Source organism: Limulus polyphemus, unplaced genomic scaffold, assembly GCF_000517525.1.
Source record: "Limulus polyphemus unplaced genomic scaffold, Limulus_polyphemus-2.1.2 Scaffold2973, whole genome shotgun sequence".
Taxonomy (NCBI): Eukaryota; Metazoa; Arthropoda; class Merostomata; order Xiphosura; family Limulidae; genus Limulus; species Limulus polyphemus.
The window spans coordinates 40,412-63,840 of record NW_013668583.1 but is presented as its reverse complement, the minus strand read 5'-3'; the positions used below and the strand labels follow the sequence as shown (position 1 = coordinate 63,840).

The 23,429-nt window shown below is 35.3% G+C and overlaps 1 protein-coding gene across 2 annotated transcripts in view; it reads left to right on the top strand.

The window, feature by feature from the left end:
- Nucleotides 1-23,429, top strand: part of LOC106468346 (elongation of very long chain fatty acids protein AAEL008004-like) — a 74,840-nt gene that overhangs the window by 15,194 nt on the left and 36,217 nt on the right. The window contains exon 1 of one of the 2 annotated variants that reach the window (XM_013928764.2): nt 9,456-9,560. The exons of the other annotated variant lie outside the window; for it this stretch is intronic. The gene's annotated coding sequence lies outside the window, so the exon portion shown is untranslated. Of the gene's footprint in view, nt 1-9,455; nt 9,561-23,429 lie in introns of those variants that run through there. 2 annotated transcript variants of the gene reach the window in all.

Below are 23,429 nucleotides of genomic sequence, written 5' to 3'. Positions count from 1 at the left end.
GCTGTCGTAACAATAATACCATTGTTGGCTCTTCTCACTACGCCATATATTTTAGAAGTTATGTAGTAGCAATAGTAGTAGCGCTGCTCTAGAACTTAGTCCAAAAATACGAGAACAATGTCATAACATAACCACAATTTCTCAACAGAAAAAAAGAAAAGTTTCTTCAGACTTAGATATGAGTGTTCACTAAAATGACCTATTGTCTCAAGCATTGACGTCGCATTTCTTCATTTCTCTACTAAAATAACTATAAGTAGTAACCTTCTGAGTTTGTTTTTATTATTATTTGGCGCCGTCTGGTAATGAACTTTTGCAAAACAAAAACTAATATTCTGTAATTTCTATCATTTCACTGGTTACGAACAAACTACAAGTGTTATGGATTTAGACCATACTAAAACCACGTGATAAGAGATATTCAGTCTTCACAATTTTTTAGCCGCGACAAAGTGGCTCATAGAACGGCTCTGAGTTTGTTTTTCAAATACAAACTTTTAGCTCATAGCTCCGTCATCTCTTGACCGATTTGAGATATGATTACAGTTTTGGACTCAGGAGGTCAAACCCTTTTGATTGATGTATTTGACCAAGGTCTCATAGATTAACTTACTCTAATCCTGCCTAAAAGAAGTATTTGAGTATAAGCTGGTAGAGATCCTGATGAGTAATAAAATTGAATCGAGTATATGAACGCCCCACGATTGGTATTGCTGGCCCACAAAAATATAGCTAATAAAATGTAAAAGTTCTCATATATTAATTTACTCTAATCCCGCCTAAAAGAATTTCTAGTGCCGCGGCTATTGAGGATTTCCTCTTCTTTCACATGTCGTCTTCTGGTGGGTGCAAAAATCGACGCGCTAAGTATTAAATTGGTGCTTAGGTTTATCAGCAAACGTCTACTTATGTGTTTCAGAATCTTCGCGCAAATCTACGCAAAAGTTTATCTGTGCCTAACGATCCCTGATTTTGAACTGTTAGATTATGGGAAGGCAACTAGTTAACAACACCCATCGCCAACTCTTGTACTACTTTTGTCCGACAGAATAGTGATACTTTGCTCATCAGGGGTACACACCCACGGTCCAAATGTGGGGAGAGCGTTTTTGCAGTAAGGGTCCGCGAACGTGAACCCTTGGATTCATGCTGACCACTAGAACACGCCAGGCCCCAAGCGAGAGTCCATCACAGATGGATCGAAATACTTCAGTTTAGTATATTCCTGCCTGTCTAAATCATAAAGCTTAACTGTGTCAAATAATAACTTATCATAAAACGCAGAATGGTTGCACGAAGTACTTCAGTTTAGTGTATTTCTGCCCGTCTAAATCATAAAGCGTAACAGTATCAAATAATAACTTATCATAAAACGCAGAATGGTTGCACGAAGTACTTCAGTTTAGTGTATTTCTGCCCGTCTAAATCATAAAGCGTAACAGTATCAAATAATAACTTATCATAAAACGCAGAATGGTTGCACGACGTAGCTATATTATTATTATTTGGCACCGCCTTTATAGAAAAACCGAGCATCACTTTTGATTATCGGAAAATATCTTACTCACTGACACTGAGCTATTAGTGTCTACCAGTTTTATGTCTATGTTGGAAATAAATCTTCTCTTATCTGACACACAAATGAAAGGACATAATAGTAATTTGTAGCCATTGCTATCATGTTTGTTCGTAAGTGCTGTCTAGTGTGAACATCACATTATGCAGAACTCCACTATTTTCCTACTTAACCAAAGCAGGAAAACCCATTAATCTCTGGAACATTTAAACCCTGGAGGAAAATAGAACCAAAAATCAGAAGCTTTGGACTCACCCTTTGACATTTAAAATGTTAAAAGGAAAAAAGGGACCGAAAAGTTTCACCAGTTACGTTGCGTAAGAATAATTATATCATTGTGTAAGAATAATTATGTCAGGAGGGAAATGATATCGAAGATCGTACGGCTCAAGGAAAAGATACTGAAAATAAAATTGGCTCTAACCGAAGTCTTTGTGAATAGCGAATAACTCTTTCAATCTTTAGCGTTACGGTCATGTCCCCCGATGGTGCAGCGGTAAGTCTCTGGGCTAATAACGCTAAGAATCGGGTATCAATACCCGTGGAGGGCACAGCATCGAGAGCATATTGTGTAGCTTTGTGCTTTACAACACACAACAATTTAGAGTCAGTTGTGTAATTTCGTTTGTTTGTTTGTATGCAACTCAGCTATTAAAGTATAATGGTTTCGGTGAAACTGACGTCAAAAATTGTGAAATTGTAACTACATTTTCACAGCAAATATCGTTACTCCTGTCTTTATAGTTAAATACAAAGCTACACAATAGGTTAACTATGCTTGCCCAACACGGGTACCGAAACCCGAGTTTTAGCGTTATAAAGTCCCTAGACTTAACGCTGAACCACTATAAGTATAAGGAGCTAAGAAGATATGCGAAATCTTGATCATAAATCCAAAATCAAAGTAGAGTTCGCCAGTGATACAGGAATATATAAAATCTACAAAATCTGATTTGTCTTTATTTCATTTGATCTGAAAATGAATTTGTTGCTTAGTTTTATCTTTTCTTCTTGTATTTCTAAATGCAAGAATATTCTCTTGTTAGCTTCCACCTGATTCCAGAGGTCTTAACGAGAAGCTAAAAGAATAACAAAAACTAAAACGGAATAATTATCATTGTAAAATAATGGTAAATGTTCACGAGATAGGTATTATATATCAGAATTATTGTACTGGTATTTTAGTAAATGATGAGGCTGAATAGAAGTCATGAAAACAAAAGAACAATGCAATTGTGTTGCAATGTTGCTAAATATACAAAAAACTGGACCATGATCACACATAGCCCGGCATGACCAGGTGGTTAGGGTGCTTGGCTTGCAATCTCAGGGTTGCAGGTTCGAATCCCCGTCCCATCAAACATGCCCACTCTTTCAGCCTTCAGGAAGCTCCAATAGTCATACTTTGCGTATGGGAGACATTAAAGCTATCTGACTGGTGTAAATTTGTGAGTATTTAGAAAGAATTAGCTACTGATAAAACTCAATTCAAGTCTGTAATTGGATCAAAGTTTAAAGTAGTATACGAAGTAGGAATGAGCAGAACGATGGCTACACCCACTTTGAGGTTGCACTGTGTCAAAAATCACAAAGTGTTGTAATGTTATCCCACCCATTCCTACTTTGTTTCCTTACTTTTTGGTGCTCCCATTTCCACTTCCTTTTTTTTTAATTTAAATATTTCTTACATTTGTTTCAAAGCTTTTTTCGTACTAAGTTTCAAAAGTGACTGGGCTCTAGCTAGGCCTATCCTTCTTGTAGCTTTTCTTAGAGTTATATCTTGACATTTCCTGGCTTTTTCTGATATCTTTGTAATCGTTTGTTTTTGTTTTTTCTTTCATCTTTTTTTTTTTTGGCCGGATTAATGGCTAAGGATTGTTTCGCATATTCAGCATTACTATTTCTAACCTTATCTCTATTCTTGCAGTAATGCTCTGTTTGCTTGGACAAAGATTTTTCAAGGTTGTCAACATAAGATATTCTCCTTTTCTCTCGTTTTCTTTTCTTGAAAGGCATATTTTAAAACTCGCACTGTTTCAAGTACAACCTTATATATCAATGAGTCACACTTAGTTTGAAAACAATGCAAAGGTAAATTATACAACTTTTGGTTCTTGTTTTCAGTCCAGAGCATTCTAGCAAAGTTGTGTCAGACTTTGGCAATGGTAGCGCTCATCCTCACATAGGAGACTCACGTCTTAGGCACCAACTGCTATGATAGAATTGCTTTGTCTAACACAGAATCCTTGAGTATGATGTATAGAATTGAAAACTTCACTTTCGAAGGCTAAATCTTAGTTAGAACCTAGATATAGAGAATCTGCATAGTCCAAGTTTTTTTTTTTTATATAGCTGATACAACTGCAGGATGATCACATAGAGTGTGCACACGTGATATAGGGGCGGATTGTTACTTGGCAACTCACAGACCGTGCTCGTAATCATGGAATATGACTACTAGTACTAGTGTATTGTTAGCTCGTTATTAGTGTTGCCAAATGGTTATTGTTATTACCAAGGTTATAAGTAAAACTAAAAAAAAAAACAACTTTCAGCCAAGGTAGCGTAATTCAATTATGTGCATTTAGATTTGCATAAGACGAAGAACGTTAATCAGTCAGATTGACAAATCTGTGGTTTTGTGAAATTTTTGTTTTTACTTTACCGATTTTCTCAAGTACTTTGGGGGCTTATTACTCTGCAGTATTTCCTTACTACTCAACAGTGTGTATAAAGTACTTATAAAGTTGTGTTTACATGCTGTTTGCAATGTGTTTGAGATTTTAATTTGTATTACACATATTGTACATCTGGCTTATTCCTACTATAAGTACTACCGTATACTTATGATATATATATATATATATATCATTTTTTTCACTTGAACGGATTTGATTTGGTTATTTTAGAGCAAAGCCACATTGCGCTATCTGCTTTGCCCACCACGGGAAATCGAGCCCCGGATTTTAGAGTTGCAAGTCCGTAGACACTTGAATGGAATGCATCACAATAAGCCACACTTGACTGCTTACAAAATAGTAATGTTTTCTGCAGTGTTTTGCGTTATAAAATATTTATTCTCTATTTGAAATATTACAAATCATTGACTATAACTTTTTTCCTCCTTAATTTGTTTCGAATATTCGCGCTAAGCTGTACAAGGATTATCTGCACTAGCCGTCCCTAATTTTGAAATGAGATAGAGTAGAAGGTAGATAGCTATTTGACAACGTCCACCGCCAGTTCTTGCTCTACTTTAATCGAATAATAAAATTCGACTATCACTCTCATTACGTACCCACATCCTTAAAGTGCGGAACGTAATTTTACGGCACCGAGACGTAAATAATAGACTCTTAGATTCACAGTTAGAAATGCTAACTATTAGGTTACGTCCACCTCTCTTCAGATAAAAAAAAACAATTTTAAGAAGTGAATAGAAATATTAGGGTCAAAGAGCACTTAGACACAATACGTTTTGGTGCTTTTCAGTATATTAACAGTGGTTGCTCAATAAAATCCAAAGTATTGTGATCGAGTGAACCTAAAACTTTAGAGCATAGTTCTCGACTGCTGTTTTTTTTCTTTCAAATCAGAATGAAACTTAACTACCAAAATTTAAAATCGTAATGCCAGTGTGGACTCTTCTTTCAACCTAAATGACCCTTTTTTTAGTTCTTTAGTTTTAATAGCCTCCATAACATTACCAAAATGGTTATGCTAGTTGAAACATGTTATGGAGGTTGTCAGAATAATTATATGATGTTGGCAATCACGGGGATGTTGCAGAGGGTGAAAGAAGAAGTATAAAAGTAAGATATCACAAAGAAAGTATGGTGCTTTAAGAACTATATTGCGAAGAAGCCACAAAAATACAACGAGTCATATAAAATTAGAATTTGGCATTGGTATACTTCAGCCTTACTTCCATAAAATCTTTCCTATTTCATAAACTTCTTCTTGCCCTTTATAATTAAGCTGCCGAGAGACCTGCCTCTGGGACAAATAGTTCCATGGCCTTTGATTATGTTACTTCTAAACCAATTACTTATATTGATTTTCTGTCATCTAAAGCATGTTGTTTTATGTACATATTTTTATCTAATTTAGTGGTTCCCAACTTGTGGTAAGCGTATCTTTGGGGGCAAGCAGAAACATTTTCTGGGGGTACACCAGAACCTTTCAAAAACATTGAATAGAAAATAAACCCCATGCCTCAAAAGTGGAGGGCAGTCTTGGTGAGTTATCAACGTATTAATCTAGCCAGTATTAATCATTACGTTCCTGTAATGTTGACTCGTCTATAACGTATTTCGTTTGGTTTGCGTAAGTGTTTTTAGCATATTATTTGCACCAGGGTTACGCCGCTGGCTCAAAGGACTGACTAGAGGTAAGAGGCATAAGATCTAGGCTGAGAATCACTGATCTAAATTATGGTGAAACGCCAAAAATTTCGTGTTTAGCAAAATGATAGCAATTCTACCAAATTATTAGAAATCTTTATTGTTGTTTTTTGAAACTCACAAACATTATTCTCTCAAACTTGACAAACAAAATATCTTTATTATATTTCAAAATCTAGCAGAATAAGTCATTTCAATACAGTTATTGCCCATGATTCTAGCCCATGTATTTACCATACAAAGATAAGCGTGAACGCCCTCTGGAGGTGTATATGATTCTCCCTTTTTTGGACATGATGTATGTGTGGAGATTTGTTAGTTTAGGCTTGTCGTTATATTTAACTTAAGAATGACTTTTATAATTCATATAATCACCAATGCTTTCTCGATATAAGAAATAAATAAGATTAGCCCTGTATCGTTTTTGACCTGAAATCCAAAAGACGTTCAATCAAATCTACCTTTTATATGACCACTGGCTATTTTTCTCGTGCTCGTGAAGTACGTATCTAATACCTAGCACATTTCTTAAAGGCCATCTAACAGCTAACAAGTATATTCGTAATTTTGCTTTCATATAAGTGGCGGACCAATATTTTTCAGAGTGTTTATAGTTCTACCACAAAGTTTCGAGCGATAAATCAAAACTTTGCCCATCAACTCCTCTTCAAAGTTAGTTCACTCTGCACAATACGATTCACTTATGGTCTGAAAGGGATCCTTCGTGATCTCTTAAATGGGCGACATAGGGAGAAATGATAGGCGAAGTTTAGTAGTTTCTTTTATCCTCCCAATCTGTTAATTTGATTTTAATTTACAAAGAATGTAGAGCCAGATATTTGTAGATTCATATATGTATTTATATAGACAGATAAAAAAGGACATACCAGTATGTTTGTCTACTATTTTAGAAATTGAAAAAATTACTGTGATGTTAAATACGAAACTTAAATTATTCCTTTCTTAATTTAATAAAATCAAGAAATAGAGTAATAAAATTTAATAATTTAGTGAAATAACTATCTAGCCACAAAAAATATAACTTATAATACAAGTACCTGTCCATAGTGATGGTCCATCCAGTGAGAGAGATATTTGATCTCAGTGTAGGAATGAACAACTGAACACAGGAAAAATACGAAAAAACATATAGGAAAGATAGAACAAATACAAGCTCTAACCAGGGAAGGGGAAGATACGATGAATGATACATAGATGGTTGCAGGAAAGCTGTTGCACACAGTAAAGCTAGTTGTTGTGAGGAAATGACACATAAAAGAACTAGTCAAGACACAGGAAAGATATGACGCTTAATAGTGCTATGTGGTTGTTAGAAAGTGAAAAACAAAATAACTAAGCAAGTCACGAGGTAGATATAAGGCCTAACAGAGCTACCTGGTCATTAGAAAGTAAAAAATTAGACAAGTCACGAGGTAGATATGACGCTTAATAGAGCTAGATGGTCATTAGGAAGTATAAAGTTAAATAACTAGTCAAGTCATAGTGAAGGTATGATGTTTAATAAAGCTAGCAGGTCAATACGAAGTTAAAAATTTAATAACTAGTCACGTCATAGGGACGATGTTTAATAAAGCTAACTGGTCAATACAAAGTTATAAAAAAATTACTAGTCAAGTCATAGGGAAGATATGATGTTTAATAAAGCTAATTGGTCAATACAAAGTTAAAAATTAAATAACTAGTCAAGTCATAGGAAAGATATGATGTTTAATAAAGCTAACTGGTCAATACAAAGTTAAAAATTAAATAACTAGTCAAGTCATAGGGAAGATATGATGTTTAATAAAGCTAACTGGTCAATACAAAGTTTAAAATTAAATAACTAGTCAAGTCAAGGGGAAGATATGATGTTTAATAAAGCTAACTGGTCGATATGAAGTTAAAAATAAAAGAGTTATTTGGTGACAGAAAATATACAACAAATAATGGAAATAGTTATTCATAAGAAATATATGTTAAATAACAAGTAATTGGTTACAAGGAATGTATAGTTAATAATCATTATTACTAAAATCAGAAAATATTTGACAAATAATATAGCTTTTGGACAACAGGGAAAGTACGATTTAAATAAAAAGTATCTAGAACTGAAGCAGCTTTTGACAAATAACGAAGTATTTTCTATTAGAGAAAGCTATGAAATGGTGGGATAAATCATAAAAGTCTTTGGTAACATGGATTAATAATAAAACTATCTAATAACAATGAAGGTATGACAAGTAATAGAAGAAACTAACCTCAGAAAAGGTCACTATTAGGAAAATAATGCAAGTTTGTAGACCCACAGACACTACATACAAAGATATAGTTTCCGGGAAATTTTGGCTTTACATTAGAATATGTAACCTCAAGAAGGATGGAATGGTGCAAATAACATTAACTATATATATATGCTTGTTTGTTTGTAGTTAAGTACTAAGCTACCCAATGAGCTATCTGTGCTGTGCCCACCACGAGTATCGAAACCCAGTTTTTAGTGTTATAAGCCTTCACTGAATCACTTGGGGGCATTTGTCTTTTTCACAAAAAATAATGAACTAATGACTTATTTTTTATTATCGTTCGACTATGGCATTGTTTCTTACTTTTCTGTTTATTACAAACTATTAAGTTACAAAACTTTAAAAATAACTATCAATATTGCTATGTTCTTCCTTTACACAGAAAGTAAGTGCCGGATTAAAGAATTGTGGAACCCTGTGCTCTATGGGAAGTTTGCTTCTCTTCCCTTGAGCTTGGCAGAGCATGTGATATATACAGACTGCAAATAACAGAACAACTTTCTATTTTATTATTATTGTTAATAATAAAATAATTAAATCTTTCTCGCGAAATAATACACAACCGCCATTAACGGTTCAAAGATTTTGTGTTCTTATTCTAATAATTTAGTATCAAATTTAACTAATTTAAAAAATATTGTATCATGCCCCGTTGAATTACTAGCTATGCTGAGAAAGCATTGTGGTCATTGCAAAACATAAATATATAAATGGTGTTCATGTGTATTGCTTAGGCCAGATGCGATTTCCATATACACCTATTTCTGGAATCTCGTTGAGGTATTTTTTCCCGGTGGTCGGGAGGCCTCTCTAAGCTGGGAGGCCCTGTGCAAGTGATCAAGTACAAATTAGATAATCCGGGCCAACTGAGATAGTTTTGTCATGGGGAGAACGAGTAAAGTCTTGACGAAATCATTATATCTCAAAGAGTTACTACTTTTTCCTTATGTTCTCAATACTCGGCATGCGCAAGTGAAGTGAAGAAAACAATACGTATTATACAGAGTGGAAAAGTAAAATATCAAAACAAGTTTTCCACCTAACACTAGCTGAGAGAACTTCGGTTTGGATGAGCAACTATGTGTCCTTCCGATTGAAATTGAAGTAATGGTTATGTATCCCTCCGCATTACCGACCTATATACCCACTTTGTTTAGTTGAGGTGACGAAACGGCTTAAAGGTACGTTGAGGTAACAGAGAAACCAGACATACGAAACTAAACCGAAGCTTGGTCGCCTTGGAAAGCACTTGGATCGATTGTTACTAGTTATACTCAGGTACGCCTCCTATTACCCGTTTGTATTGTATTCTCACTTTTAGAATCTTTCATGTTCGTATTTATCACCAAGCGCTTTAATCTTAAGTATATATTCAAGGTCTAAGAATATCCAAAAATTTAACTTTTAAAGGTCAGGCTATTTTCAATTTTGGTTTCTTTAAATAACGAGTATGAAATGTTTCACTTGAGCATTCTAATAATACCCATGTTGTAATAGGTGTATTTTCCATTTAAAAGTGAAACACGCATTCTCAAGTTTAGAGTAATATTAAAAAACAAAACTTTTGGCGCTAATAGTAACATTAAATCACAAACAGCTAAGAAGTTGAGCCCAAAATTATAATTTATTAGTAATACAGAGAACAGGAACTGGAGGAAGCACACACAGTTTCATCATAAACAGTATTTGATAAATTGCTACTGAACATGTACTCTGTAGGTTCGTTCACTACTCTCGTGATTGATCCTATATTGTTGATACATGTAGCAACTGTGTAATGTTTTCTTTTAGTTTAATATGGTCAGCTTCTTGGCAGAAAATGATAACTAAATAATGTAATTCTACCTCTGGTAAGTAGTGAACTTATATTGGTGTCACCCGGTCATCCACAAACTGATTGCAATGTCCAACTTTAATTTTACGATAACGTTACCACAGCACACATCTGCAAGGCTTCGTTTCTCTGTTCAATGTTTGTTTCAGATTTTCGTTAAAGTATGTTGTTTGTCGGTTACTATGCGCCCAGCGGCGCCAAACACTGTTGCTTTATAAGGCGGTCATTGCAGAATGAACGCCCACACTGCTAAATTGATTTTTTCTTTCATTATTTGCAAAGAATTATCAACATTCTTACCTTTATCAACGTAACAGAAAAAAAAAGGAATTTATTGTACTTGCGATGTATTCTCTGAAATACAATAGACGTGTTTTATGAGCAATAAATAAAGGCGAGTCACTGGAATAATGTGATCTAAACTAGATAGGAATCGGGGTCATCTTACCACATCCTTAATTAAGAAACTTATTTCATTTTAGCCTTCTTGACCCACTATCTGAATTTATGGAGTGGAATTACGAATCTTGTTGGATTTCGAAATGACTTTTTAATCAGCATTCGTTTTCACGGTCTGATTTGTTAATGATTTATTAAATTTTCACATTTTCAAAAAGATAATTCTTCCTTGGTTTAAGTTTATATGGTTGTATTAGTTCCCATTAGTAAAAGAAAAGAAATTGTGATAAAAAGAGAGGTTTCATGAATTTCATCACGTCGACAATAAGTAGATGTTTCATTATCGAAATATCGATTTGAAAAGTCTTTTTCTATTCTGGCGTCGTTTTATTTACGTTACTGCATGTATACGTCCAATGAGAGCACGTTTATTTGTTGCTGTTTTTCCAGATTCTGTTGGATTTATAAACTTTTTTTTCTAAACTTTTTATGCACCAAATTGCTTGTGGGTCCATGACTTTATTAGTTACAGGGTCCCTAATAACATATAAGTCACACAAAAAATTTAGTCAAAAGTATCCTCAGTATTACTGTTAATACCTCAAGGTACTAATTAGGGCTAGGGTTTCGTGTCTATTTTAGATAGGATGATTTCATCCAGTTTTTCAGTTTGTTCTTTAAAACATAAGATTGGTCAATATGATGCAATATATAAACCCTACTGGTAGTGAGCAGCATGTAAACAAGCCGATAATTTGAGGGTTAAACGTAATAAATTCGATTATCTTACATTACATTTTCTCACCACCCTATGGATTGATCATCCTTTATTGTTGCTTTTTTAGCTCCTAGCCAAATACTTCTCATTTTAACTCATTTATCAAAACAAAATACCGCAAAGTTTCTGTACAAAACAGCTTGTTTGATTTTCGTCGTGCTACAAAAAACTGACAGATTGTCAATTTTATTTAAATCTTCTTACTGGATACAATGTTCTTAAATTCCTCTTAGTGCCTATTAGGTTTAGTTTCGATAAAAAAACTCAAGATTGCTCGAAATTATTTTAAAATACCAGTGACTTAACTGTCTGTTATGTAACTACTCCTATGTCGCAGGGCCAGCCTCAACCAAACTTTGTGGGATGATAGTTTGGAACAAGGGGCATGTTAATGGCAGGTTCACAACCACTACCCCCTCATTATTGTTGTTAATTAGCATTTATTATCTATGAACGTAAACTATACTCATAAATGGCGCCATGTCCTTACACAAAAAACTATTAATTTTTCTATAACACAACATACACACAGTGTGGATGGGGGCACACATACGTCTTACATATCTCAGAGACTGCGCTAGCAGACTCTATGGAGGAATATAATGAAATAAAAAATAGCCGCCACTATTGCAATAATACATAAACTCAGCTGAAATTTCTACTCCAACAGCCACCATAAGGCTGATATGAAGAGCCGTTTATTAAGTTATATCCACTTCCTACTTTGACCCGTGACCTTACAACTTCGGCCTCTAAGATACTTCTGCTGCAATGACCGTTAATTAATTAATAACGTGAAACAGTGTGGAAGGAGATTAAAGCTGGGTATTGAAAGCGGGTAACAGAAAGCACCACTACCGCCACTACTTGTTGCTACCTCTTCCTACAAAGTCACCTTGACTATTGCATAGCGTATACCATGTTTTAGGTATATACATAGTGAATTATTAAAGCTTATGCAAAACTTTTGGTGAGGTAATAATGAATAATTTAATAATGTTATGTTATAAATAAATTTTGTGAAAGTTAGGATTTTTATTTTATTTATCATAGCATCCACCCCTTCATTTTTTTAAATTCATAACCCGGACAAAGGACGGGCACCTCAGCTTGTAATAAATAATATTAAGGTTTGTTTGTTGTTGAGATGTCTGTGCCCACTGCAAGGATCGAACCCAGAATGTTAGCGTTACGAGCCCTCAAGTTTACCATTAACCCTAAATGGAGCAATATTAAGAGGATATTCTGCCTTTTTTTAAATTGATGTTTCTGTTTATCGGTTTTTGAACAAATCTGCCGATTCTGGATCAATTGGTAAGTTGTTCGGTACTCTATTTTTTTAAAATCGTTATTCGTGGTGTGAAAATTTCAGTAATTATATATATATAATTAATTTTGTTTGATTATTATTTTTTAACTGTCTTAGAGGTTTGGCTTGAGAAGTCAAAACTGATATTCGTTTTTTCTTGACATATATTTTGTTTAAGCGCAGAGCTGCACAATGGGCTGTCTGTTCTATGCCTACAAGAGAGATCGAGCCCCGATTTTTAGAATTAGAAGCCCTCAAGCTTACTGCTAAGCCATTGGGAGGCTAATCTTTACCTTAAACTTTTACGTACTAGTATCAAGCTATGTTCTTAATTTGATACCTACAATTAATGTTGTATTTTATATGTAATTGTGACTTTTCGGGAAGTTTTAATATAATCGATTTAAACAAAAAAAAAGAATAGCTCTGCATATAATAAAAGATATGTGATACAAACATATCAGGATTTTAATTTCTATAACAATGCAACAAAAGTACAAATTTAACCGCAATTAGCAATAATACTTAGCCGTGTATGGTTGGACACTCCTGAGACAAAAAATAAAGACTCGGCTATATCTATGATTGAATTAAGTAATCAATAGTAGAAAGAAAGAATTGTAGGATAAAAAGAACATTCTAGAAGGATCTTACAAGACAAGTTAAAATAAGAACATGAACCATTTATTAGTACAATAATTATATAACAATTTCCTGTACAGCTTAACTGGACTAGAGTGGAGGAAGGACTTTTAGACCTAGGCTCTCCATAGTAAGGACACAAATACAATGAAACTAACATGTAAATTTATCTTGGGATAACCAGGTAAGAACGCCCTTTCCCCGTTTGTTTGTTTTTTTATTCTAGGTCAAGAACGGAAAAGTTATCCTCTTAGATATACATTCACGATCAATTTCTTCATTGTTCTGATACAATCGAATTAGTTCTTTTCAGAGCCTTTTCTACGACGTTGTTGGACTAATTATTTATCCATATCTGTATCCTGTCTCACTTTAGTCAATGAATTTTTCTTCTCTGTATTTGATAAGCCAGTAACATAGTTGTACGTAAAGGCTTCAAGTTCAAGTTAGTTTCATCGTGCCCTAGATTGATGTAGTAACTTTCGGTGACATCCGGGTCACTATGTTTTAATTCACTGAGCGCATCACTACGCCACCTGGAAGATGTTCTCAAAGAGAATGTTAGAACGAAAGCTATACGATTGCGCAATGGTTTGTTTGCGTGCAGTTTTAAGGTTTATTCAGTGATTTTTGTAGAGTTGAACAAGTACAAAGAAACACATTAACGAGCATTATTTTATCTTTTTCAATGAGTTACTATTTAGGAAATCCTGATACAAATTACATTACTTGTTCCTAATAATCACCTCTTTTATTTATTATAATGAACTCTTCGTAATTTTTACAAAATGTCTGAAAATTCAAAACTAGATTAATCACTGGTTACGGTCCTTTATCTTCAGTTTTTATATTTCCTGCTACTCCTTAATTTTTACATCACTTGACATGAGCATAGCGGTTAAGTAACGAAAATATGTTTGAGATAGCCTAATTTCTGACGAGAATTAAACTCAGAACCTGTAGCACGTCAGTCGAAGATTCTATCAACTAAACTAAAGGGTTAGTCCTTTAGCAGTAACTAGTAATGCTTTTTAACACACCGATTTACCACATGTTTCCCCTCTCACGAACAAGTCCTTTCCCGAGGTTTTATCTCAGAATAGTTGGATAACTCTTTCCTTTGGGCACTAGTTTTTCATTTCTCTGGTATACCAAATAAACTAAATGGTTAAGCTTATAGTTATATTGATAATAGAACACTAGCAAAAAACCACACGTTTGTTAGATAGAAGAGATGTTATCTTTGTTCATTTCTTTCAATACAAGGCTTATCATAGTACTACACCTACAATACTTGACCAGACGAAATGCATATATGTTTGTAGCCTAAAAATTTTAATGGTCTCGAATACCTAATTTATTTTTTAATTTCGATTTTTTAAAGTAAATCTACATGATGCCTTAATAATTCATTTATAAATAATCCATGGTTAAGATATTTTGAGAGTAATAAATTTTTTCTGTAGACAACAACGGTAAGTGTAATGATTCTGCGCTCCACCTTTTTTTTATATACACCGAGATAGCGTTTTTGCAGTAATTTAACCAACATACGTGAAACTAGCTAATTTCAGTTAGCAACTCTGCGTTCCCTAATCTAGTGTGTGTGTATGTGTTTTATAGCAAAGCCACATCGGGCTATCTGCTGTGTCCACTGAGGGGAATAGAACCCCTGATATTAGCGTTATAAATCCAAAGACTTACCGCTGTCTCACCAGAGGACCCTAATTTAGTAACTGAATATAGTTTTACAAATATGTAAGTCGTGCAATTTAATCTCACGCGATCGCATACCTGTCGGTTATAAATTAATTGTCAAGTGTAGTTTGTTAAGACTTTTTAGGCTCATTTCTGTGTTATGAAGTGATATTTAAAAAATGGAATTATTTTGTTCAGTATTTGTTGTTGTTGTCTGTTTTTGTTTTTTATGTTATGTCTTACCATGTGAAATGATATGAAGATAATTCAGAAGGAACCAAGTTTGTTTATTTTGAATTTCGCGCAAAGCTACACGAGGGCTAACTGCGCTAACCGTCCCTAATTTAGCAGTGAAAGACTAGAGGGAAGGCAGATAGTCATCACCACCCACCGCCAACTATTGAGCTACTCTTTTACTAACGAATAGTGTGATTGACCTTCACCTTATAACGTCCCCACGGCTGAAAGGGCGAGCATGTTTTGTAGGAAGGGGATTCGAACCCGCGACCCACAAATTGCGAGTCAAGCGCCCTACCCACCTGGCCATGCCGGGCCAATTCAGAATGAATTATGTACTGTAAGCGAAATATAAAGTAAAAAAGAACAAATCCAAACCTTGTGCTATGAGGAGAAGTTGATAAGTTAGTGTTTGTTGCAAATGCCTGAAGATAACTTCGCAACGATTTTGAAGATTGGATTCTGATTCCCAGCCTATTGGTTAACCTCTTGTGCTCCTTTGTGCTTAACAACAGACAATTACAAGTTAGTAGAATGGACAATACACTTCATTAGCATGCTCAGAAGGACAGGATATATTGGGAATATAAACATCAACAAATACTCATAAGCACTTATACCGCAAAGCCACAGTTCTTGACGTGACTTAAACAATGAAATATTATCAGTTAATTATCATAATGTGCATTACATGATTGCGATTTATGATGAAAGTTTCATTCCAAATTACTCAAATTCATAAACACTCAAACACCACGTCAACGCTGATAAGTCCTTAAGAAAAGTGTGCATATATCCACTGAGCAAGATAGACAACCGCCTTCATTAGTTTAAATGCAAACTGTTCATCAAAGACGACCGCCCCCCGGTGGCACAGCGGTATGTCTGCGGACTTACAACGCTAGAATCCGGGTTTCGATACTCGTGGTGGGCAGAGTACAGATAGCCCATTGTGTAACTTTGTGCTTACTTACAAACAAAGATGACCAATTTTTGAGTGCGTAGTGAATTAGTAGATGGTGACGTCACGTAGTTTACATGTAGAAAAAAAGAAGGGAATAAATACAATGCATTTTCGATATCGGAATGTCGAAATGATCCTATTTATAGTTGTCCTTACATGCTCCAATTCGTATCACTTGCAGAATTTGTCCAATAAATAATGTAACGTTGAACGACTTATTACGTCCTAAGTAATAAGGTCAGTACGCTTTTCATAGTTCCCAAGTCCGTGTTACAGCTCGTAGAATCTATGCTATGAACTGATTCTTAAAAATAGTCTGGCCTGTATTTTCTTTTTTACTCTTTGATATCTTACATTTAAAACATATATTAAATACTTAAGAATATATTTAGACATTTTTGTTCATACTCATGCTAACGGTACGAATTCCTCAAGAGAATAATAGTAAAGTAGTTTTAGTTGTGATTTAGTAGCAATCGTTCGTGGGTTAAGCCTATATCTCATTTGGTATATGATACGGGGACATGTGGTTTGGTTGGGTTGTTGTTAAGCACAAAGCTACTCAATGGGTTACGTGTGTTCTGCCGATCATAAGTATCGAAACCCGATTTTTAGCGTTGTAAGCCTGCAGACTTATCACTGAGCCACTGGAGGGAGAAATGTAGGTACATGAGTTATGAAGTCTACTATTGTAATACTTGATATGTGTTCGATGTAAGTTGGTAGTGTGTATTTTTTGTGTATTAGCTATCTCTTATCTTTAATGAATGAAATAAAAGAAAGAGTACTCGCATGGTACGTGGCAGGTCTCGGGTTAAAATCCGTAGTAAATATATATCTATATATATATAATAAATTACCGCAGTGGTGAGATACTACTGATATAACTTTCTTACAAGTAATATAAGTTACAAACTGATTTGCCTGTGTGATGTTTAAAAAAAAATGTTCGTTGTTATGTTTATTAGTTGTTTTAGACGCTAGGTTGTTTCTGGGAATTCTGATTAATGCCAGGATTATTTCGATATTTTAAATTCAAAGTTGCAATATTAATATATGTACCCTGGCTTAATCCTAAAATATAGACTCCATTATCTTCTATTATCTTTAATAGGAGGTGACTATAAGGAATGTAACCCATTTACTAAGTGGTGCGTTTCATTAACTCTACCACCAGGAGTTGTTGACAATAGTAATATTAAAAAAAAAACAACTGTGTAATGCAAAACATAAAAACGGTCGTAAATTCAATCGTAAATGATAAATAATTTTGACATTCGTTGGGCGCCAGAAACTCAGGGGTAGAGCTTGAAGGCTTAATACGCTAAAATGTGGGACTTGTGCCCTCCGATGGGTACAGCGGCGATTGCCCATTGTACAGCTTTATGCTTATTAAAACTAAAACAATCAAATTTTCTATCGTTAATTATTTGAATACGATTTGTTCTTCTAATAGAAACTGGAGAGGCTGGGAAGGAATTTCGAGACCACAAAAGTGTACCGTTTCCCTAAGAAACTGAAATAAATGTAAGAGTTTGTAAGAAATGGCCCGGCATGGCCAGGTGGTTAGGGCGCTCGACTCGCAATCTGCGGGTCGCGGATTCGAATCCCCGTCCCCCAAACATGCTCGCCCTTTCAGCTGTCGGGGGTTATAATGTGACGGTCAATCCCACTATTCGTTGGTAAAAGAGTAGCCTAAGGATTGACGGTGGGTGGTGATGACTAGTTGCCTTCCCTCTAGTCTTACACTGCTAAATTAGGGACGGCTATCGCAGATAGCCCTCGTGTAGCTTTGCGCGAAATCTATAACAAACAAACAAACAAGCTACCAGAATGCGTATCAAAGAGCTAATGTTTGAGACCGCGATATGTCACTAAACAGGGTCTACACTTTCAGCTGTGGGCAAGTTATAAAAGTAACTGTCATTCCCGCTCTTCGGATAAAAGTAGCCGTGTAGACAGCGAATACTGCTGACTAGTTGCCCTCCCTTCCGGTCAGCAGTTTCAAATTAGGGATGGCCATGTCTGAACCTAGTAGGCTTTAACCTGGGCATTTAGCCCATGTGTAGCGTAAAGTACCGTTCAGGTTGAATATACCAATGAAAGTGAATAAAATAAAAAAAGAAAATGTTGTTAATATAATAGTGTTTGACATAATTTTCAATAAATGTAATTAAATTATTATAATTTCAATTTACCTATTAATTGCATCTAAATATCCCATGTATTCACATTTACCTTTAAACAACCATACGAGCAGCATACAACCATACAATGTGTGGATACAGCCTAATAATGCTTAATCATAGATAGATAGACAAATATTCACACACGTACACAGAAGATAAATACGTACATAGTTATCAGAAATTTAGGGTTCAAAGTGAGGATATATTCCTGGAAAATGTTATGTTATCACTCAGTAAACCTACAAGGCGAGTAAGCGAATACACCCACACCCACCACTCCCATTTCTTGGGAGTTTTAAAGCTGTTTTATAATTGAACAACATAATTTTGACATTATATTTAATATTTCACTATAATTTGACACCACTTCTTTAAACGTGATCTCGCATTATCAATTATCTGCGTCCTGTTCACTGCGGGAATCGAACCCCGGATCTTAATGCAGTATCGAATAAGCTTCAGTGAATACATGATTAGTGCAGTATGAGTAACGTAAAATTAATAGTCAGCCACTCTCGTACATCTCGTACAGAAGCAAAGACTGCAGGTGCATGAGTAAATATAGTTATATCACAGTGTTCAGCTATCCAGGGACTTAACGGGCTTCCTAAAGATGGAACTTGGAACTACTGTACAACATTCTAATTTATTTTTCCTATTTTGTGTTAACTTCCACCTATGTAACAGAAAGCGAAACTTTTGAAAAGAAATAAACCTCCTCTTTATGCAGTTACAAAAACCTGTGTATTTCCAAATGCATATAACTAGGAGTTGATTGTGTTCAGTTATATCTTAATGAAAATATTTGACCTCCGATATATACGACTTTAGCCTCTGGCATACATCTGTTTTAAAAAACTAATTCCTTTACCACCGTTTCAATACTAAAATTTTTTTTGAAAAACGTATTCACCCCTATGTATCGAGACTGAATAAGCCACCATCACCCTGAAATAAAAAAACAACATTCGTGTTGTAATAAAAAGAACGGCATCCGCACCTACAAAGCAGGGCCCCTGGTGGCTCAACAGTAAGTCTGAGGGCTCCACGACTTATAACACTAAAAATTGGGTTTTGATACCCGCGATGAGTAGAGTACAGATAGCCCATTGTGTAGCTTTGTGTTTAACATGAAACAAACAAAGAAAACAGCGTAAGACGCACAAATTATGTATATATGTAGTTCGAACAGGTTGATAAAAATGACCTTTTTTTCGCTAAATCCCTTCATGTGTATATCAAGCATTCAATTCCGTTACATCAAATATATCAGGCCAATACGCAGAATGTGCGAAGCGCAATCAGCATGCAAGACATGCTAATGCTGCGGGGATCTGGGGGTATGCCCCCCAGAAAATTTGTAAAAGAATAAGTGCTGTGAGAGTATATATGAAAGCAATTTTGAATGAAATATAGCTTAAACAATTGCATATAAAATCTACAACCATCCAATGAAAAGTCAACAAATCATCATTCTTTTGTAACACTGTATGGGGAGAATGACTGAAATTAGCATAATTGTTTTTTCATCACAAAAATAAGTGGTTCTTATACTAAGTCGTAAACATATGTCATTGGAAGCGTAACTTTTTACTATCATGAGACAAATGAGCTGATGTCATGATCTTTTAAACGAAATTAATGTATATTTTATGGGTACTTGTGTTTAATGTAAAGCCTGATACGACCGACTTATTTTCTTGTAGCATAAGTCCAACTAGCGTTTTCTGGTGTTATGTAATTTTTCATATTTAAAAACTGATTGTTTATTCGTTTATATTTCCCATCCTAAAATTGAGCATGCGCATAGATCTGTATGTACAAAACATGCTTACAAATCAACCGTCGTGTATGCATATCAAAACTATGCCACAGCTTTGTGGTTACTGTGCAAGATTCATTGGGTTTTACGTCATACGCCTTTATTTACTTTGAAGGTAAAATTATAACTGGAAATTGATTTCATTAAACAACAGGAGTAAATGTAATGTGTATAACAAGAAAACACGTTCGCACGCGCACTACCGTTTTACGGGATGTTTTTTTTTTCCAATCCACTTTTAAAGGGACTTGTTATCCCCCCTCCCCAAAGCTAAATATGCTAAAATGGTCAAAACTTTCTGGTTCTTTCCAAGGTCTGTGAGCACTTTAAGGCTTCAAAACTCAATACAAAATATCTTTTGAAACCCAACGTTGGCTTAATGTAATTTAGCACGTTAAAACTTTGAGGGGAATAACGAATCTTTTTAAAATTGCGCGTAAGTATAAGACGTCTTGTTTTGCCCTCCAAACGTATGGCTTGCCCCCCCCCCTTTTTTGTGCTGGCGCTGTTAAACACGTGATTTAAGTGCGTATTTGTTAATTATTATGATTATTCTCCGCTTAAGCATCTGCATGTCTCAGTTTTTGTAAAGAGAACCATATTTTTGTCTCTTTCTACAGATACATATTTCGAAAACGTTGAGCACATGCTCGAAAAGCCTACGTGATATTGATATGATTTGTGTAGTGGGTGGGCATCTACCGACTACATGCTTCAGTTGGAGATTACCAAATTAAATGCTCGGCTTCTCGCCTGACGTGACGGGGCAGTTCGAATTTAATATTTTGTTTCTCATTACAGTAGTTGGAGTTACTAAGTAGCCTAATCGAGACTAAGTTTAACACCCCCTCCGGTGGCTCAGCGGTAAGTCTGAGGGCTAAAAATGCTGAAATTCCTGTTTCGAGGCCTGCATTGGGCTGAGCACAGATAGACCATTGTGTAGCTTCGTGCTTAACAGCAAGAACACATTACCTAATATATCTTTCAATATCAGTGACGCCATTTAAGGTAGGGAGAAGGGATACCCCTGCTTCGTATCATTTACTTATTTTGGGGAAAAAATGCATGCACCTAAAATGTGTTGTTTATGCTATTTGAATGGTTATTAAGTAATATATGAAATAATCAGAGCAAACGCCCCCTCAATATATTGATTTTTACCTTTTAACCTTTAAACAAACAAGAAAAAGAAACAACATCCAGTGTCCTAATTCCATTATACCGATGATAAACGTTGCGCCCCATAATGAAATCTGAAATGGCGATTCTGTTTAATATCGACATTTTTGAAATTCCAAAGCGTTTTCAGGATAAATTTTTACTGATGAAAGTACTTTAACTCTATATATGGAGTGAATTTCAAAATATGATTGTACATTATATGTAGCTCCGCAGTGTTTTTCTCTCTAATAAATCTAACTGTGAAAAGTATAAGGACAGTAAAATATAGCAATATTAATTATATTTCCAATTATTAGGATTTTCCATACCTACGAAAATAATTAGAGCGTATCTTATAGTATTCCCTCTGTATCTTGAAGGGCCCGGCGTGGCCAGGGGGTTAGGGCGCTCGACTCGCAATCTGCGGGTCGCGGGTTCGAATCCCCCGTCACACCAAACATGCTCGCCCTTTCAGCCGTGGGGGCGTTATAATGTGACGGTCAATCCCATTATTCATTGGTAAAAGAGTAGCCCAAGAGTTGGCGGTGGGTGGTGATGACTAGCTGCCTTCCCTTTAGTCTAACACTGCTAAATTAGGGACGGCTAGCGCAGATAGCCCTCGTGTAGCTTTGCGCGAAATCTATAACAAACCAACCTGTATCTTAAAAAAAAACACTATTTATATATATAATTCTAAGAATTTATGAGTGAAAGCAAAGAATATGCCAATTACACTATATCTGTCATATTCAGTGCCGAGGAGACCTTTCGCCCAATACCAGCGAGGTGAAATACGACAGACATGGTAGTGATCTCGGCATTATTTATATCAACATAACAGTTTTGTGTTTTTCTGTCTATTGACAATACGTTTGAAAGGTCCTTCATGAGCTTCTGCCCTTGTGGCTTATCAAGAAATAAACGAATATAACCTAAAGTATAACAATAGTTAAAAAGTGTTAATCCTGTATTAATTCACGCCGTGTGTTTATTTGTCTGCGAATTCCTCTCATAGCTTTGGAGCTAGATGAACCAAAATTTACATGTAAACTCAGGGTGTCCTGGGGAGTGTTCTTATTTTATGGCACAGCCCCACTACTCGCACAGAAGATCGCCCATTAATGATGGGGGGTATAGGTTTTCAGGGTCGCTGAGCCCGAATCTGGCATCAGATTCTATGTTCCTATTTCCCCCTCTGGATCGCGGCAGCGCCATGTTTGAAACTGTGTTAATAATCCCACTCAAAAGTGGGGGGGGGGGGACAAAGCTTTGCACCTGTGCTCAGTATCACAGAAGAGTACGTGTCTTAAAGGGTGTTTTTTTTTTTTCTCAGAAGAAGACCCGCTTCGGGTAGCTATAGAAGTAACTGAGGATAATGGAGGAACTTAATCAATACAGTGGGGCCTCCGTGAATCACGAGGGAGTCTTTGAACCCCGCAGTGGAGAGCAAGTATTTAATAGCAAATGGTCATGTCAGGAAAATTAAGATGTAGCAAAGAATCAGGTTGCTAGATTAACAAAATGTTCATACAGTCATATTAGTGTTACATAAAATAAAAAAAAAAGAAATTTGTGTGATTTTATTATTATTCGATTAAAGATAAAATAGAGTTTACAGGAAGTTTAAGGAGATAAACAATAAAAGCTTTATCTGTTAAACCGTCTGTCACTGTAATTGTTCCTGTATATTTAGGGACATAAGCTTTTGATTTTTTGGTGAGTAAAATCTTTTGGCGTCTACATATTTCTTGCTTATTTTCTTTCAAAATCTTCTAACCTTCCCCTATGTAATTTATTCATCTTTCACCTTGTTCATAATAGTAAATTTCGAGTGATATTTCTACATGTATCGAAAATCTAAGGGCCTAGGTACTGTTACGTCTCCGTTTGTTAATTGATTTTCCGTAACTTCGTTCCGACGGAACTTAAGCGACACAAGTCCTTTCTTAATAAAACTGGTTTATTCTTTCCGAATATAACTTTACCGATACACTCAACTTCAACAATCGCGCTAAACAAACGCTATAACAACGAACGTCAATAATACTTCTGACTGCAGTTCAATTACTCACTGTCTACACACACACATTCCCGCGTCACGTTGTCACCCTCTT